At 44.9% G+C, this 19,582-nt stretch overlaps 1 long non-coding RNA gene across 3 annotated transcripts in view; it reads left to right on the plus strand.

The window, feature by feature from the left end:
* The window catches only part of LOC121283244, a 98,999-nt gene that overhangs the window by 64,572 nt on the left and 14,845 nt on the right, over positions 1–19,582 (plus strand). Inside the window, exons 3-4 of one of the 3 annotated variants that reach the window (XR_005944216.1) lie at positions 2,092–2,188; positions 12,407–12,495. This is a non-coding gene — a long non-coding RNA (uncharacterized LOC121283244). Of the gene's footprint in view, positions 1–2,091; positions 2,434–12,406; positions 12,496–19,582 lie in introns of those variants that run through there. The other 2 variants (XR_005944215.1, XR_005944214.1) reach the window with 2 other exon arrangements.

Consider the following 19,582-nt stretch of genomic DNA (forward strand, 5'->3'; position numbering starts at 1 on the left):
CAGTTGTAGTTCCCAAAAAATGGGTGCTAAAAAGCCCAATTTCTCATGCATTTGGTTCCTATGATGAAAATCAAATAAGATGAATAATCAGTGTACCTGTTTTTGGTGGTATTGTTTGAGAAATGCGAACCAGAGCATCAAGATAATGGCTCTGTTCTTTGATTAGTATCATGCAATCTTTTACATCCACTTTAATAGGTGCAAGTGCCCCAACTTAAAATCTCATCCAAAAGGCTCCATCTCCAATAACACCGCACTCCATCCTACTTCACTGGCTCAGGCCTATGCTCAGGCTTAAACCCACAACCTTTTGATTCAAAGGGCAAAATTGTTACCACTGTGCTAAGCTGACATTGTGCTAGAGCACGGAAACAGCCCAATTGGCCTCAATAGTCAATGCTGGTGTTCAAAATCCCAGCACGATGCCACAAACTTCCTACTCCAGTTCCGTCTTCTTATCTTGCTCCAGTATCTCTCTATCCCCTTCTTACTCACTTTAGCACTCCCCTTTAAACCGATCAAGGCTATCTTGTCTGCTCTAGCTACACCACATGTCTGCAATTTCCACATTATCACCACCAACTGTGTAATGAGGTTCTTCCTAAATTCTTTATTTTCGCTGCTAGTAGTCATTGTGTATTTATGTACACATTGTCCTGTTCTTATCCAGAAGTGGAGACATAATTATAAAGACCTCAATCAGATCTCCCCATTAATCAACTTATTTTTGAAAGAAGCTGTTGAAAACCATTGTGAAGAAGTGACCATCAAAATGTCTATGAAGCTTTCTGGGACGCTTTCTTGCAATCTTATTCCTAGAACACTGGTAGTTGCAGAGGTTTAACTTAAGAAGCCATTTCTAATCCTTACAATTAGCTGCAAAAAGTCTGTAACATGTTACCGCTGTCTTCGTAAAGGAAATGAAGCATGTAGTCTTCAGTGGACACAAAGCTTATATTGGATATCTATGTTTATCCAATTTTATTACTGGCGACTAAATAAATCATAAGTATTTGGACGGCTATCAAGAAATAAAAACATTTTTGCATAGTGTCACATAACTCTTCGCACAGTACAGTGGGTTATGGCTCCAACATATGTTTACCAGATTGATATCAAGTTAAAAAATAACTTTTAATTGATTAAAATAACAGTTTGTATTATTTATATAAGAATGGAGATCAGGAAGCTACGAGTTGTGGTCAGTAAGACAAATAGCTTGCATGCGAAAATGCTGTCTTTTGTAACATTAAGACTATTTTCACCACTACAAGACAAACAGAGAAAATATGTATGGGTATTTTCATGAATCAAATTGACTTTCAAGCTAACCTTCATCTTCCTGTTTTTAATTTATATGTACAATAATTTCTTAACCCTTAGATTGCCTGCAGCTCCAGGGAGTTCCAATCTGTGATGCTGAAATAAGTCCTAATATTAGTAGGTTTGATACAATAATATTAAATGTAAACAATTATACACAGAAGAATAATTTTCAATACAAGATATAAACACTTTAATTCCATGTCCTCCAATCCCATGCTCACCTATCCCTTGACCTCTAGACCCTCTTTTTCCTTGCCATCCATTCTCTTGCCTCCTATTCTGACGCTTTCCATTCCCTTGGCCTGCCACCTCCATTCACCGTAATTTCTCTCCTATGCACACTATTGTAGATACTCTAAAACATTTTCTTTCTTTTTTAAAAACCTATCCTTAACCCTTTTATCTATTATTTTTTCCTCTTTGTCTTGGCTTCAGTTGCCAGTTTTGGAGGTGGGACACTCATTCAAAGTAATAGCCCTCTAGCTGGCTTTCAAGGGCAGATTTTCTAGTCAGTTGAGCCTGGAAGTGTAAAGATTGACAGGGTTGTGCAATAGACATGACAAATTGGTGTTATCACATCTTATTATCCACTTAAACGAGAAATTAAGTTTGCCTATAGTTCCAATTGTCCAGGCATCCCGCGGGTATAACTTGTTAAATGAAAAGAAAGACTTGCATATATAAAGCGCCTTTCACAACCTCACAACATCCTAAAGCATTTTAAAACCAATGAGGTTTTGAGGTATGCTTTCTGTTTTAATTTAGGAAATGCAGTAGCTGAAGTTCCCACACAGAGCGATGCAGTCATGACCAGATAATCTGCATTAGTGATGCTGGTTGAGGAATAAATATTGGTCATTAGGTAAGAATAACTAAACTTTAATAAATGTCAATAATATTGTGATAAAACATGGTGTGCAGAAATGATATACTCATTTGTTAATGTACAGGTAGTTTTTAATCTATGGCCGGGATCTTCCTGCCCTGCTGTGGCGGGACCTGCCATGGGGAATGCAACCGGCCAGCCAAAAGCCCACTGACTTTCAGCGGGACTGGAAGGTCCCGGCGGCTGGTGGGGCTGGAAAATCCTAGCCTATATCTCAGCTCTTGGATATTTTCTATAGGTATGTCAAGTGACACTAAAAAGTCCAATCAAATTCTCAGCACATAATAGGTTGGACTTTGTTTCTGTTATCCCTAGCTCACTTTTAGTACTGCACTGAATACCATTTAAACAATGCGATATAGATTCCAACAAGTAACCTTGTAAACCTGTCTAGTGTTGCCTTTGTATTTCATTGCAATGATCTTCAATAAATCAATCTGAAACAGCCGAAAGATAAATTATGTTGTTTCCCAACATGCGTGAACAGTGTGATAGTGATGTCTTACATATTGTACCGTGTTTTGTGTGCTTTTTTAACCATAGAGTGTAACATGCAAAGTGTCTTTTGTGCTTGTGAAAGTTGAATCTTGGGTCAAAAGCCATTCTCTGTAACCTTAGACTGGAATTCCAGACGCTAAAGTCAGGACTAGTAGTAAGTCTCAGTTCATCAATTTCATGAGCTTGGGATATCTGCACTAGGTATATGGCCTGCCTCACAAGCCAATGTGGCATTAATGGAGAACAAATTGAGACATATCCTCTATATAATTGGTTCCAGAATCATGGAGATTTAACGAGAAGGAGTGCTTAGTGGACCATACACGACCGTTTCATGGTCCACTAACTGAGTGTTTATAAATAGTGAGCTCCATACGGCAGACCTGATAATGTGTAGACATACTGCAATAAAGGAAGATTTTAATGACACCTCACAGGGAGTGTTTATCGAATGTGTTTTCAATAGGTCTGCAAGTATTGAATGTCCTTCAGAAAAAATAACAGTATTTAACCTATTTAATGCCATAATTTAAAAAATGAAACAATAGCAATCAATGCATAAATGTTTATCATGCATTTTAGCACGATAAAGGTCATTTGGTAGATATATCCCATGAGAAATTCAAATAAATGCAGTTTTTTGTTACTGAATTTATATCATCTATATTTCCCTTGAATTTTGAAATGTATGATTGCTGGATGTGAATGTGATCTGATGCTGATTGAAACTATGATTCTATTCAATGGTTCCCAGCTACCACCGTCACCACTCTAAATTTATCAAGCTCATGATTTACTACTCCTGAGCTATTTTCCTCATTGAGTACTTTTAATATGTTACCCCTCACACACACAGAATTCCTTGTAAACATATTAGAAAGATTTCCTGTGATTTTTATTTCTGGTAAAATGGTAATGGCACTCTTAAAGGAAAAGCCTGCACTTTTGACTTGAGCATTTATCTAGGCTGACTCTCCAGTACATCACTGAGGGGATGCTGCGCTGTTGGAGATGCTGGGTGGAATTTTCCAGTTCCTCCCCACTACCCCATCAGGTTTAATGGTGGGCGGGGTTGGGGGCGGAGGGGGGGTGGCCGGGGGAGGTGGGCTAATGCGGTGGGAGCTGAAAAATCGGTTTCCTGTCAGCATATAATGACAATGGGAACTTGTGTTCTCGCCCTTCATGGCAGGTCGTCATTCCTGCCAGAGGCTGGCGTGAAAGTGTTTTACAACCATTTTAATGGGATGCAGATGAAAGACCACCTGGAATTGTCCCACCCACTCCCCCCCCCCCCCCCCCCCCCCCCCCCCCACTGTCCGATTGTCCGCGCTGCCAATGGGATATCACAATGGTCTGGAACATATATGGACCAACATGGCATGCACATGTCGGGCTTACCTGCAAGGAGGCCGGGGGAAGCTCGCAGAGATCAGAAGAGAAGATGGAGGCCTCCCATGGCCAGATCTTGGAACACCACATGTAGCAGTGGGTGGGTGAAGCATAAGCCACGTGGATCTTCTCACTGCAGCAGTTTCCAGGAGGTGGATGTTCAAGCTAAGGTGGACAGCTGCATCAGGTATTGTTGGGTGATGATGGTCTTTTCTGGGAGGGGATTAGATGGGGAGGAGAGGAAGGAAGAGTTGGAGCTGACGTGGGGGCCTATGGCGGGGCGGGGGTGGGGTGGGGGGGGAGTTTGGTTGGCGAGGGAGGTTGGGGGTGGTGGGAGAAGGAGAGAGATATGCTGTGTGAGTCGTGGAATAAGTCAGGTGGTATGGAGTGGGAGTGTGGAAAAGGCTGTGGTGGAGGGCCTGCGGGGGGTAGGGGTGGTTTGTGCAAGTGTGAATGGGCATGGGGGTGGTGTGCAGGTGTGAATGGGCATGGTAGGAAGAGGGGAAAAGGGTTCAGAGGGAGGGATCGGTGGTATCAACTGATGAGTCCTGGAAGGCATACTGAGGGAATTGGTAATAGGAAAGGATGGAAAGGGTTAAATGGGGCTGTGGGAGCCTGTAGGGTCCAGCAATATCAGGTGAAGGGCTGCTGAGGGTTGTTGGAGGGGATACGGAAGGAGAAATGGATTAAAGGGGTCAGCAGAATGATGGGGGACAGATCCACTGTCACTGGGGTGGGCTGCTTGGAAAGGCAGGGTACGTGGACATTTACTTGCATGGGATGGAGGTGATTGGGTTGAAGGGTCACTGTGAGGAGGTCAAATGTTACATCTGGGAGGTCAATGGTTATGGGGCCAGGATATTGGTCACTGAGGGAGGGATAAAGGTATTTGATTCTACTAGGAATGTTACTTGCACCATGGCCACTCGCAACTATCAGAGCCTCATGGTGGAGATCTTGAGATGCTGCATGGGAGGTGGGTCATCACGGGTGGGCGAAGATGCAGGTCATCTCAACTGGATAGCTGAAGAGGAACACCAGCTTGTAGAACTGACAATGCTAGGGCATTCGAAAAGATAAGCATGTGAAGGGTAAAGGCTCAGCGTGAGCGGGTGATTTCTTGCACTTGGATCGCAAAGGCCCTGACAAATACCATTGCCTCCCTGCACATGCCTGATTCCGGGGGGCCATAGACCCAAACTGGGGTGTCCCACTGCAGACGGTGGAGGGGATGGCTAATATGCTTAAGGACCGTGGATTGCAAATAAACCACATAAGACCTCATTAAAGTGCAAGTGAACTCTACTTACAAAAATGTCACAACATTAACAATCATTGTGCACCCAAACAGCCACATGTGAAATCAAAACCTCTTAATCTTGCGTTTCCTACTACTTCTTCTGGGTGCTCCCTCGACATCAGCAGCAGGGGTGGAGGCAGCCTGCTGATCAGTTTGCCCCCTGTTTTGGATGTCCTTGGCGGCCATCCTCTGGAGATCCGAAGCCTGGAGAGCCCTGGCTTACTTTGGCTGTACTGCTGCGGGGCAGCTGCTCCCTCTGTGGTCACAGAGGACAAAGCTAAAGGGGTCATAGGCAAGGGGGACTCTGAAGGGCTGGACACGCTTAGAGAGTCCTGAGTGGAGATCCCAGGTGTGTCCAACAGCTGCTCTTCCTCCCTTTGGGTGTTCGCAGACCTGCACTTCATCGCTGTAACTATGGGTGAGCTTTTGCAGTGGCTACGCAAGAGGGGGATGGGACACCTTAACCTCCCTCCAGGTGTCTGAGGGCCCCTGCCTGACTCCTTGATGGGAAGGGGCACCTGGAAGGGGCTCGAGGTGCCCCATCCTCCTCTTGCGCAGCCACTGCAAGAGCTCACCCACGGCTGCAGCAACGGAGTGGAGTTCTGTGTGCATCTCTGGCAGAAGCTGAATGTTCTGCTGGACCAGGTTCTCCATGGCATCTGCCACCCTCCCCTCAATGTGCACACATGTCGGCTCCGCCTCATCAGAGAGCAGGGGGGCCGACTCCTCTGCCTCACGTGCTGTTCTGTTGAGGGCTTCCACCACCTCTGCCTGACATTGCCCTGCCTCTTGCAGCATCCCCAGCAACTCGTGCAGGACCAATCGCAGAGGCTCGTCATCCATCTTGGATGTTGCTGATGCCTCTTCCCCAGCAGACCTACAAATGGCCGGTGAGCTTGGCTGATCCTGCCTCCTACTTCTGTGGACAAGTGTCCGTACAGCGACCACCAGAAAGTGAGACCTTGCCTGAACTACATCGAGTACCCACCGAGGTTTGTGTCTTGGGCTGGCGGAGGGTGCAGGTTACTGCTGTGATGCCTCTATAGGCACACTTTCCTCCTCCTCCCCAATGTCCTCGGTCCTCGGTGGGCTTGTGTGACTGCTGGGCAGGGCTTCGTCCTCCGGCCTTGCCCTCTTCCTGCTGGCACCTGTAAATCACAAAATTTTTATGGTGCAGAAGGAGGCCATTCGGCCCTTCGTGTCTGCACCGGCTCTCCAAAAGAGCATCATGACTTAGTGTCATTCTCCGGCCTTTTCCCCATACCCTTGCACATTGTTTCTATTCAAGTAGTCATCTAATGCCCTCTTGAATGCCTTGATTGAACCCACCTCCAACATACCTCCAGGCAGTGCATTCCAGATTCAAACCACTCACTGTGTAAAAAGGTTTTCTCACATCACATTTGCTTCTTTTGCAAATCACTTTAAATCTGTGCCCTCTCATTCTCAATCCTTTTACAAGTAGGAACAGTTTCTCCCTATCTACTCTACTCAGCCCCTCATGATTTTGAGCACCTCTATCAAATCTCCTCTTAGCCCTCTCCTCTCCAAGGAGAACAGTCCCAACCTCTCCAACCTATCTTCATAACTCAAGTTTCTCATCCCTGGGGCCATTCTTGTAAACCTCTTCTGTGCTCTCTTCAATGTGATCACATCTTTCCTATAGTGAGGCACCCAGAACTGTACACAATACTCCAGCTGAGGTCTAACTAGTGTCTTCTATAAGCTTAGACTAACCTCCCTGCTCTTGTACTCTATGCCCCTACTAATAAAGCTCAGGATACTGTATGGTTTATTAATTGCTCTCTCCACCTGTCCTGCCACTTTCAATGATCTGTGCACATATACACTCAGGTCTCTCTGCTCTCTGCTCCTGCACACCCTTAAGAATTGCACCTCTTATTTTATTTTGTCTCTCCATGTTCTTTCTACCAAAAGAAACCACTTCACACTTCTCCACATTGAACTTCATCTACCACCTATCTGCCCATCCCACCAACCTGTCTATGTCCTTTATAAGTTCTACACTGTCCTCCTCACACTTTACAATGCTTCCAAGTTTTGTATCATCCGCAAACTTTGAAAATGTCCCCTGCACACTAAGATCTAGATCATTAATATATATCAGGAAAAGCAAGGGTCCCAATACCAGTGGGGAACTCCACTACAAACCTTCCTGCAGCTGAAACATAGTCATTGATCATTACTCTCTATTTCCTATTACTCAGCCAATTTTGTATCCATGTTGCTACTGTCCTGTTTATTCCATGAGCTATAACTTTTCTCACAGGTCTTTTGTGTGGCAGAGTATCAAATGCCTTTTGAAAATCTATGTACACCACATCAACAGCATTACCCTCATCAACACTTTCTGTTACCTCTTCAAAAAATCCCAGAAAGTTAGTTAAACATGATTTCCCCTTTAGAAATTCATGCTGGCTCTTCCTAATCAACCCATATTTTTCCAGGTGACTACTAACTCTATCCTGAATTATTGTTTCTAGAAGCTTCCCCACCACTAAAGTTTATCTGGTCTGTAATTGCTGGGTTTATGTTTACAACCTTTTTTGAACAAGGGTGTAATGTTTGCAATTCTCCAGTCCTCTGGCACCTCCCCTGAGTCTAGGGAAAACTGAAAGATTATGGTCAATGCCTCTGCAATTGCCACTCTTACTTCCTTCAGCATCCTTGAATGCATCTCATCCAGTCCCGGTGCCTTGTCAACCTTAAGTACCGACAGTTTATTGAACACTTCCTTCTCATCAATTTTGATCCCTTCTAGTGATAGTGTTTCCTCTTTTGTCACCGTGGCCTTGGTAGCATCAGCTTCCTTAGTAAAGACAGATGCAAAGTACTCATTTAACAGCTCAGCCATGCTCCCTGCCTCCATGTGTAAGTCCCTTTTTTGGTCCCTGATTGGCCCTACTCCTCTTTTTACCACCCTCTTACTATTTATGTGCTGATAGAAGACACTGGGATTCTCCGTTATGTTGGCTGCCAGTCTTTTCTCCTGATCCCTCTTTCCTTCTCTTATATGCTTTTTAACCTCCCCTCTGAACCTTCTGTATTCTGCTTGGTTCTCAGTTGTATTTTCTACCTGACACCTGCCATAGGCACATGTTTTCTTCTTTATCTTAATTTGTATCTCCTTTTTCATCCAGAGAGCTATGGATTTGTTTGCCCTACCTTTTCCTTTTGAGGGAATATACCTTGACTGTTCCCAAACCATTTCTTCTTTGAAGGTAGCCCATTGTTCAGCTACAGTTTTTCCCACCAGCCTTTGGTTCCAGTCTATCTGGCCGAGCTCCACTCTTGCCCCATTGAAGTTAGCTCTCCCCCAGTTAATTATTCTTACTCTGGATTGCACATTGTCCTTTTCTACCATCATCCTAAACCTTATGATACAATGATCACTCTCTCCTAAGCGTACCCCCCACTGACACTTGATCCACTTGGCCCACCTCATTTCCAAGAACCAGGTCCAACAGTGCCTCTTTTCTTGTTGGACTGGACACATACTGCTGTAGAAAATTCTCCTAAACACAATCTAGGAACCCTTGCCCTTCTCTGCCCTTTACATTACCACTATCCCAGTCTAAATTCAGGTAATTAAAGTCCCCCATTATAACTACTCTATACTGCCTGAATCTCTCCGTAATTTTCCTGCAGATTTGTTCCTCTACATTCTTCTTACTATTTGGCAGCCTATAGACTACACTGAGCAATGTAATTGCACCCTCTTTGTTTCTTAGCTTCAGCCAAATTGATTCTGTCCTTGAATCCTCTGGAACATCCTCTTTATCCAGCACTGTAATGCTCTCCTTAACTAATACCACCACCCTTTCTCCTTTTCTTCCTTTCCTATCTTTTCTGAACACCTTGTATGCAGGAATATTTAACACCCAGTCCTCTCCTTTCTTGAGCCAGCTCTCTGTTATTGCCACATCATATTTCCACATGGCAATCTGCACCTGTAACTCTCCAATCTTATTTACTATACTCCATGCATTCACATACATGCACAGTAACCCTAATTTAGACTTCATGACTTGCTCCCTTACTCCGACTCCACCTATTAACTTATTACTTTCTATGCTAGTTCTATCTGTCTCTCCTAGTATTTTGTACAGCCTGGTATTGCTCTCCAATATTCTCTCCTGGTTCCCACGCCCCTGCCCAATTAGTCTAAAGCCTCCTCAACAGCATTCGCAAAACGCCTCACAAGGAACTCAGTCCAGGCTCTGTTCAGGTGCAACCTGCCCAGCTTGTACAGGTGCCATCTTCCCCAGAGCCAGTCCCAGTGTCCCAGGAATCTATAGCCCTCCCTCCTGTACCATCTTTCCAGTCACTCATTCATCTACCTTATCCTCTTATTCCTGTACTCACTTGCATGTGGCACTGGGTATAATCCAGAGATTACTATATTTGAGGCCCTGCTTGCTAAGTTTCGACCAAGCTCCCTAAATTCTGATTGCTGGACTGCATCCCCCTTCCTACCTAAGTCATTGGTACCAATACAAATCACGACCTCTGGCTGATCACCCTCCCCCAGAAGAATTTCCTGCAGCTGCTCGGTGACATCCTTGGCACCTGGGAGGCAACATACCATCCTGGTGTCACATCTACGGCCGCAGAAACACCTGCCTGTTTCCTGAACTAATGAATTCCCTATCACTATTGTTCTTCTACACTTCTTTCTCCCTTCCTGTACAGCCAAGTTGCTTGTGGTGCCATAAACTTTGCTCTGACTGCATTCCTCTGAGGAACCAATGCCCTTACCAGTTTCCAAAACAGAAAACCAATTTATGAGTGGGATCCCAGGGAACTCCTGCACTACCTGCCTGGCTCTCTTGGACTGCCTGGCAGTCACTCATTCCCTTTCTGCCTACATTCTCCTAGTCTGTGGTGTGACCCCTCTGAACATACTATCCATGTAGCTCTCAGCCTTGCGGATATGATGCAGTAACTCCAGCCACTGTTGAGCTCCGAAACCTGAAGCTCAAGTCTCTGCAGCTGGCAGCACTTTCTGCGCATGTGGTCATCTAAGGCACCAGCAATGTCCATGACTTCCCACACATTACAGGGCATGCATTCCACATGACCGAGCTGCCCTGCATGTCTTAACTTTGTTTCCCTTACATTAACTTTAATGCACTTTGGTTTACTTATGCTACTTTATTTTACTGGCCCTGACTTAATTTTACTCCCCTATTCCAAATGGTTTTTACTTAAAAACAAGTAGCAACTGCTTTAAAGATAATTTGCTTTTTTAATTTACAGCTATTTAAAGACACTCCCTAACAGCAGTTTCTCACCAACCAATGAACTTACGGTTTTCCTGTGATGTCACTCTTCATTTTTAATTTCTTCAAACTTGGTATTCTAGAGCTGAAGCAGCTGTCTCCTCTGCCTTCTCCAACCAGGCTCACTTTCTGCCTCTCTCCTGGGTATAATAGAGGAGAGAGTGAGTGACTGCATGAGCTGTGCCTCCAACATGGAGGATTGCATGACCTTTAGGTTTCTATGTGACATGCATGGATCCTTACTGGATGCAGGCTGCCTGCTGACCTTTCCATCTCTGCAGGCTCGATCAGGTTCCTCCCCTTCCAGCTGGGCTGCCTGCTCCTCGAAGTTCGTGAGATTCTTGAGATCAGGTCAGCCCCCTCCCATCTTCTCCCTCTTTCTCCTGCTGTGCCGTAACTTTTCCCGTGCAAAGAGGGAAGATGGCATTTCATGTATCTTTCTTATGCTTCCAGTCTTACAAATAACCCACTGGACTGTGTGCCATGTGATTAATGCATCGCAAGTTGTTCGCAAGGGTTCTGGGGCAACACCCTCCAGAACAGTGAAAACATGCAGTTATAAGGATAAGGCTCACAGAGACATGTCATTAGTGGTGCTTGCTGCTGCCCTCAATGCCTGACCCCCTTACCTCCAACCCTCGACCCCTTCCCAGGCAGCATCTGAGCTCTCTGTGTGGCAGGGTTAGGGACTCACAGTGGCCTCTCCAGTTCCAGACTAGACAAACTGCAGTGGAGCTATGAGACATCACATTGAGTAGCTTTTTGATGCATGGGCTGCACAGATGGTGCCTCTGTCACTGAGGCCCATGACCCTTCTATCATTCAGGGAGGTGAGAGTGAGCAGCTGAAGGTTCACTTAAGCTCTGCGGGGCAGTACTATGGTGGAGGCCCTGGGCACTGACCACCTAGGGACTCCCTCCCATGCAGGGTTGGTCTATCGGCTCAGCCTCCTCCTTCCATCCTCTGGGTAGAGGACACCCCTCCTAACTTCCACTGCATTGAGCAGGACTTCCAAGGATGCAGCGCTGAATATAGGGGCTGGCGCTCCCTGTGATCAGTGGGCCATCTCCTCCTTCAATGGTGGGTAAAAGGCGCCTGGATATGACAGTTGGGGCACATGCCATCCAACCCGCCCACCATGCAAAACCTCAGGAAACCCCGGACTGCATAATTAATTAGGCCAGCATTATGTGATACGGCTGAATTCCCACTGGTCTCTGTGGCGGGAAAGACTCCCCATTCCCACCCCCACCACGGGACTCTGTCCCAGAATGGAAAATTCCGCCCGCTGTCTTTTGGATGAGTTGTTAAACAGAGGCTCTGTCTGTTCTCTCATGTGTATGTAAAAGATTGCATGGCCCCTATTCAAAAAAGTGCTTGGGAACTCTCTCTGGTGCCCTCGCTAGTACTAATTCAACATCATTATAGACTTGCTAATTCTTTCTTGTCTGAAAAGGCAACGAGATACTTCACTTCTATTTAGCTATTGAACTTCCCATGGGGTAAATTCAGCTGGTGCTTTACAACATACCAAAGATTATGTCTAATGTCTTAATAAGTAAATGAAGAAACTTAAATATTGCAGTCTTTTGCAGTCCAGCGAACAGGCAGCTACATTAATTATCGCTACTGGGTAGATATACTGCACTATTTAATGCAGCAAATTAAGATAACACTGTACTCTGGCTTCACTTCATTCTGTAGATACATTGGGCTGGATTTTGTTGTCAACAGTTAAGCAACAGCTGAGCTCAAAGAAAGCAACCCACAAAGGCCTAATGGTCTCCATGGAGTGGACCTCTCCTTTCCCAATGTCATTTTGAATCTGGCGTCAAATCCCAGGGATCTCCAGGTGTGCAACATCAGGGATGACATCAAGCAGCGTAAGCAGGCAATCACGTAGAAGTATCCTCACAGACAGCAAACCAGGAAGTAAAAAACATTGAATCTCTTCAGTTGTAATTTTTAAACTTTACAAATAATGAAATCAATGATTGGGACATGGCATTAAGGTAGAAGCTAAAGTAACATACAAACCTTTAAAATAAATGACTATTCTAAAAATATGTTGATTTGTTTTACAGTAATGGAGAAATTTGACATTCAACAAATATAAAATTACTCTCTCAGGGCCAGTGAATGCATTTAACAGTTATTATGAACTTAATACACTGTTCAAAACTCAGTCACATCTCATTCAACAAGGTATAACTTTTTAAGGATTTTTACAATGAGATTAACGGCAGTATTTAATGCAGGCAACAGGGGTCTCACCCATTGGCTAGAGACCCAGTGCGAGCTCTGTGTCACCTACTTTCAGAAAGACCCGCCATGTCAAGTGGACAGCAGAAGGAATTCCCTGGGATCAAGGATCCAGGGGGGCAGAAAACCCATCCCCAAGAGCTGCCAGCTAATCAGAGGCCAACAGCTGTGCATTGTTGGGAGCGCCATTGGGAATGGTGACTGCTAGTGGCAATGGACCCATGAGAGGCCCAGAATTGCCGAGGAACCTGAGGCCATAGGTGGGTGAGGACGGGAGGGGGTCCCGGGGGGAGGGGTCCCAGGGAGGGGAGTGAGAAAACAGAGCTTTCAGCAGAGCCCCCTCCTTCCTGATGCTAGGACTTTGATTGAAGCACTGAGTGTCTTTGAACCAGGGACCCTTCCCTGGGATCATTAATGACCAATGTTGTTTGTCCTTCGGTACCGAAGGAAGAAAACTGGGATAGGAACAAGAGTGGGCCACTCATCCCCTCAAGCCTGTTCCACCTTTCAATGAGATTATGGCTGCTTTGTATTCTAATTTCATCCACCCGCCTTGGCCCCATGATCTCTTAATACCTTTGACTAGTAAAAGATTTATCAAAGTCATTTGAGTTATTAATTGAACTAAAATTTACCATTTTTCTTGTGGGAGAATTTCAGTCTTCTACCACCCTTTACATGAAGAAGTGTTTCCTAATTTTCCTCTTAGACTCTTCCAGCAGCAGAAACAAATTCTCTCTCCACTCGCTCCAAGACCCTAAAAATCTCAATTAAATCAGCCCCTTTCCTTCTATATTCCACGGAACACAAGCCTAGTTTATGTCATCATTCCTCATAATCTAACCGTTGGAACCCTGGTAGCATTCTGATAAGTCTGTGCTGCACTCCTTTCAATATATCCTTCCTAAGCTGTGTTACCCAGGACTATGCACAGATCTCCAAATGTGGTGTAACTAGCTGATTGCACAGCTGTAGCAAAACTTCCCTCTATATTCTAGCTCTTTAGTTATAAAGGCCAATATTGCGCTGGACATTTTGGTTATCTTTTTGTACCTGGTATTTTAGTGAACTGTGTACATGAGCTATTAAATCTTATTAATATCCACAGTTTCTAGTTTATTACCATTTAAACAAGACTCAGATCTATTATTTTTTTCATCCAAAATGGATGATGTCACACTTATCTGCATTGAAATGCATCTACCCACTCATTCATTCTATCAGTTTCTCTTTGTCATAGAGTCATGGGGCTGGATTTTGACGGAGTCAGGGCTGACTCTTGAGGCCTTTAAAAATCGTAGGCAAAAATGGCTCATCCATTTTCCTTTTGAAATCATTCATCATCTATGCTCCCACCACCCTTGTAGCCAGGTCATTATCATGTGCTGCATAAAAAATTCTTCCTCTCATCCCCACTACATCTCTTGCCCAAAGCCTTTAATGTGTGTCCCCTAGCCCTTCTGCCATCAGCTAATCAGAACAACTTTTACATAGATACATGAGTAGGACTCTTGGACTCTTTTCTTGGACTGTGGCTTTAAAATTGGGCTGTGGTTTTAAAAACTACCATGGCTGCATGTGAAAGACATGATCAGTGGAATAGGATGAGGAATATCTACAATGTTGCTATCCTGGAACAGAGTGTGCCATAAAAGAACAGAATATTGCCGGAAAGGAACCCTGGACTAAAGGGAACTGCCCGGTGACAGCATTTTAATCGGCTCCTGACCAGGTGACCAGGGTTTTGTGTGGTAACAGTGCAGGCAGAACAGCTCCTAGCCTGCGAAGAGGGAAGATCTAAAACCTCTCTCCCCTGTGTTTGTAAGATTTCAGTAATTCTGCCATAGTAGCTAGCTGACTATTCCTCACATCTCTGTAACTTTTCTCTGAAAACCCTGTCGAGAGGAAAAATAACCAGTAGAGACATTGAAAAGCAATTTTTCAACCAGTGAGCCGCAGACTGAAAGTGCTGGGAGACCACCTTGTGTCATCAATAACAAACTGCAAGGAGTTTGGAAGTCATCAATCAAAATCAATCCATCTAATTCTGTACTCCAGATTAGTGCTATTGAATTGTTTTATCTCATTCTTGAAATCCATGTTTTGTGTGCCTTATATGTGTGTGTTTGTATATAGGGGTTTAAGAACGGGTAGACCTTAAATTATAGAGTTAGAAGTTAGCAGTTCATATTTCTTTCTTTTGCCACTAGTTAAAGACAATTTGTTCAATAAACAGTTATCTACTTATTGAGCAGAATTTTGCCATTGGCAAGCAGGGGGTGGGGCCTGCTTGTCGACGCATAAAATGACGCGGGATGACATCAGGGGGAACCCCTGACGTCATCCCGCCCCACTTAAATTTCCAGGAAGGCGGGGGCACAGCCAAATCAGCTGTGCGCCTGCCGACCTGTCAATGGCCAATTGAGGCCAATGACAGGATCATTTAAACAATTAAAGCACCTGCCCTTCCAATCTTAAGGTTGGTGGGCAGGCCAGGAGCCCTGGCGGCAAATAGAAAAAACATGAAACCTCATCCACCGATGAGGTGAGGTTTCATGTAGGGATTTTAAAAGTTTAATAAACTTATAATGTAAATTATGAACATGTCCCATCTCATGTGACATTGTCACGTGAGGGGGACATGTTAGGGAATTGTTTTTTTCTAATTTTCATATTTTTAGAAGTGTAAGCGATCTCCCTGAGGCTGCACTTAGCCTCAGGGGGATGTGCGCTCTTTTATGCGCATGCGTGAAAGAGCCCACTCTCGCTTTTGGGGAATCCCCCCCCCCCCCCCCCACACAGGTAGCGCATAGCGCTTCCCGCTGGACGTCATGCTGGGCGGGCCTCAACTGGACTGCCCACGTAAAATGGCGGCAGGGCCCGCTTCTCCGGTGGAGATCTGCTCCCCACCCGCCAGAGATTGGGTCGGGCCCGTCCGCCTGGTAGGCAGAAAATTCTGCCCGGTAAGTTTACAAACCTGGTACTTGTATGTTAACCTAAATTAAACAGTTAGGTAGAATTGGTGGTTTAGTCAAACTTTTCACATTTTTCACAGCTCGGGGAACAGTGGGGCTTGATATTACAGTGCACTATCTCCAGTGATTCATGATACACTTGGTAGCACTGTTGAAGACACCATCCAACACTTGGTGATGATGGAGAGTACTCTGATGGGATGGTAATTGGCTGGGGTGAATTTGTCCTGCTTTTTGTGTACACGACATACCTGGGCAATTTTCCACATTGCCAGGTAGATGCCAGTGTTGTAGATGTGCTGGGACAGTTTCACTAGGGGTGCAGCTAGTTCTGGAGAACAAGTCTTCAGTACTATTGCCGGAATGTTGTCATGGCCCACAGTCTTTGCAGTATCTAGCACCTTCAGCCATTTCTTGATATCACGTGGAGTGAATCAAATTGGCTGATGACCGGCATCTGTGGTGCTGGGGAGCTCAGGAGGAGGCCGAGATGAATCATCCACTCAGCACTTCTGGATGAAGATGATTGCAAATGCTTAAGCCTCCTATTGTGCACTGACATGCTGGTCTCCCCCATCATTGAGAATGGGGATATTTTTGAAGCATCCTCCTCCTATTAGCTGTTTATTGGCCACCACTATTCATGACTGGATGCGCCAGGACTGAGATCTGATCCGTTAGTTGTGGAATTGCTTAGCTCTATCAATTGCAAGCTGTTTACACAGTTTGGCATGCAAGTACCCCTGTGTTGTAGCTTCACCAGGTAGACACCTGGTGATGCTCCTGGCATGCCCTCCTGCACTCTTCATTGAACCAAGGTTGATCCCCCGGCTTGATGATAATGGTAGAGTGGGGGATATGCCGGGCCATGAGGTCACAGATTGTGGTTGTTTGCAGTTCTGCTGCTGCTGATGGTCCACTGCGTCTCATGGATGCTCAGTTTAGAGTTGCTAGATCTGTTCAGAATCTATCCCATTTAACACAGTCGCAGTGCCACACAACACAAATTATATATATTTATATATATCAATAAAAGCCATGGGCTCAGCGCTGACCATTGGGGAATAGCAATGTCTACCATCCTCCATTCTGAAAAAACAGCCATTTACCATGACTCGCTGTTTTCTGTCCTTAAGCCAATTTCTTTTATCCAAGCTGACATTGGCCCTTTTATTCCATGAGCCACAATTTTGTTAACCAGCCTTTTCCATGGCACTTTGTCAAAGGCTTTCTTAAAACCCATATAGACAACTGTAGTTCAACAGAACTAGTTCTGTTGAAGGGTCATGAGGACTCGAAACGTCAACTTTTTTCTTCTCCGCCAATGCTGCCAGACCTGCTGAGTATTTCCAGGTAATTCTGTTTTTGTTTTGGATTTCCAGCATCCGCAGTTTTTTGTTTTTATTTTTATAGACAACTGTAGTGCTACTTTGGGCTGCATTAGAGGGCTTAAGTTGGAGTTTGGTGAGCGAGACACTTTTAAGGGTTAATTTAAGGGTTAGTTTCTATCTAAAGTCTAATTTTTCTTTAATTTATCAACTAACTAAAAGTTGCTCTTTGGGTTGGGAGAAGGTGCATTTTAGTCCAGCTTTAAAACCGGGGTTATACAGGCTCTGCTTGTAGCTGCAGCTTGTTAATTAGATAACTGGTTTAAACTGGTTTTTAGAAGCTAATTTCAGACAGCATAAAAGCAGGCCATTGACAGCGCTGCTTTTGTCTGCACTGGAGGGCTGCTTTGGGCTGCATTAGAGTGCTTAAGTTGGAGTTTGGTAAGTGAGGGGTTTAGTGAAGAGGGAAGGAGGGATCCTTTCATTTTCTACATTTCCTCAGTAAGAAGAGCAGCGGCCTTGATAAGTGGGACCTTCTGAGTATTTCTTCGGTCCTTAATATTCTCTAAATTAGGGGAAGTAAAAATAAAGCGAGTAATTTAGGGGTAAGTAATGGCAGGGCAGCTTGGCCAAGTGGAATGCTTCTCCTGTGCGTTGTGGGAAGTCAGGGATGCTTCCAGTGCCCAAGGCGACCAAGTATGCAGAAAGTGTCTCCAGCTGCAGCTGCTCAAAATCTGCATTTCAGAGCTGGAGCTGCACTGGAGTCACCGCAATACAGACCTTCGTGGATAGCACGTACAGTGAGGTGGTCACACCGCAGGTCAAGATTGCACAGGCAGAAAGGGAATGGATGACCGCCAGACAGATTAAAAGAACTAGGCAGGTAGTGCAGGAGTCCCCTAGGTCCACCTCCCTGTCTAACAGATTTTCTGTTTCGGATACTGCTGGGGGAGATGGTTTCTCAGGCGAATGCAGCAAGAGCCAAATCTGTGTCAGCATGAGTGGCTCAGCTGCACAGGGCAGGAGGAGAAAAAAAGAGTGGGAGAGCAATAGTGATAGGGGATTCTATCGTAAGGGGAACAGGTAGACATTTCTGTGGCCGCAGATGTGACACCAGGTTGGTATGTTGCCTTCCTGGTGCCAAAGTCAAGGAAAGCCACTGAGTGGCTGCAGGACATTCTGAAGGGGGATGATGAACAGCCAGAGGTCGTGGTCTATTTTGTTACCAACGACATAGGTTAAAAGAGAGTTGAGGTCCTGAAAGCAGAATATAGGGAGCTAGGAAATAAATTAAAAAGCAGGACCTCAAAGGTAGTAATCTCAGGATTACTCCCACCGCCTTGTGCTAGCAAAATCAGAAATAGGAGAATAGACCAGATGAATGCGTGGCTGGAGAAATGGTGTAGGAGGGAGGGATTTAGATTCCTGAGGCAGTGGGACCGATTCTGGTGAAGATGGGACCTGTACAAGCTGGACAGCTTGCATTCCAGCAGGACCAGGACTAATATTCTCTCAGGGGTATTCGCTAGTACTGTAGGGGAGGGTTTAAACTAGAGTGGCAGGGGGGTGGGATACTGAGCGGGAAGACACAAGAGAGGGCAACAAATAGGAATGAAAGGCAGAAAAATGAAAGCAAAAGTGGAAGGCAGAGGAAACAAGGCTAGCAGCAAATAGGGTCATAGTACAAAAAATGTGTAAAAATGTTAAAAAGACAAGCCTAGAGGCACTGTATTTGAATGCATGGAGAATTCGCAATAAGGTAGACAAACTAACATTGCAAATAGATGTAAATGGGTACAATATGATTGTGATTATGGAGACATACTGCAGGGTAACCAGAGCTGGGAACTGAATATCCAAGGGTATTTGATATTTAGGATAGATAGGCAAAAAGGAAAAGGAGGTGGCGGGGTGGGGGGGTGGGGTGCGGTGCAGGAGGGGGGCATTGTTAATTAAGGATGAAATCAATGCTATAGTGAGAGAGGATATTGGTTCAGGAAATCTAGATGTAGAATCATTCTGGGTGGAGCTAATAAGCAACAAGGGGCAGAAAACATTGGTGGGAGTTGTCTATAGGCCTCCAAACAGTAATGGTAAGGTAGGGGATGGCATTAAATATGAAATTAGAGATGCATCTAACAAGGGTACTATAATAATCATGGGTGACATTAATCTACCTATAGACTGGGCAAAACCAAATTAGCAATAATACCGTGGTGGATGTTTTTTTTAGTCTAGTACATCAAGGGACCAACTAAGGAACAGATTATCCTAGGTTTGGTTTTGTGCAATGAGATGGGGTTAATTAATAATCT

The sequence above is a fragment of the Carcharodon carcharias genome, chromosome 10 (genome assembly GCF_017639515.1).
Source record: "Carcharodon carcharias isolate sCarCar2 chromosome 10, sCarCar2.pri, whole genome shotgun sequence".
Classification (NCBI taxonomy): domain Eukaryota; kingdom Metazoa; phylum Chordata; class Chondrichthyes; order Lamniformes; family Lamnidae; genus Carcharodon; species Carcharodon carcharias.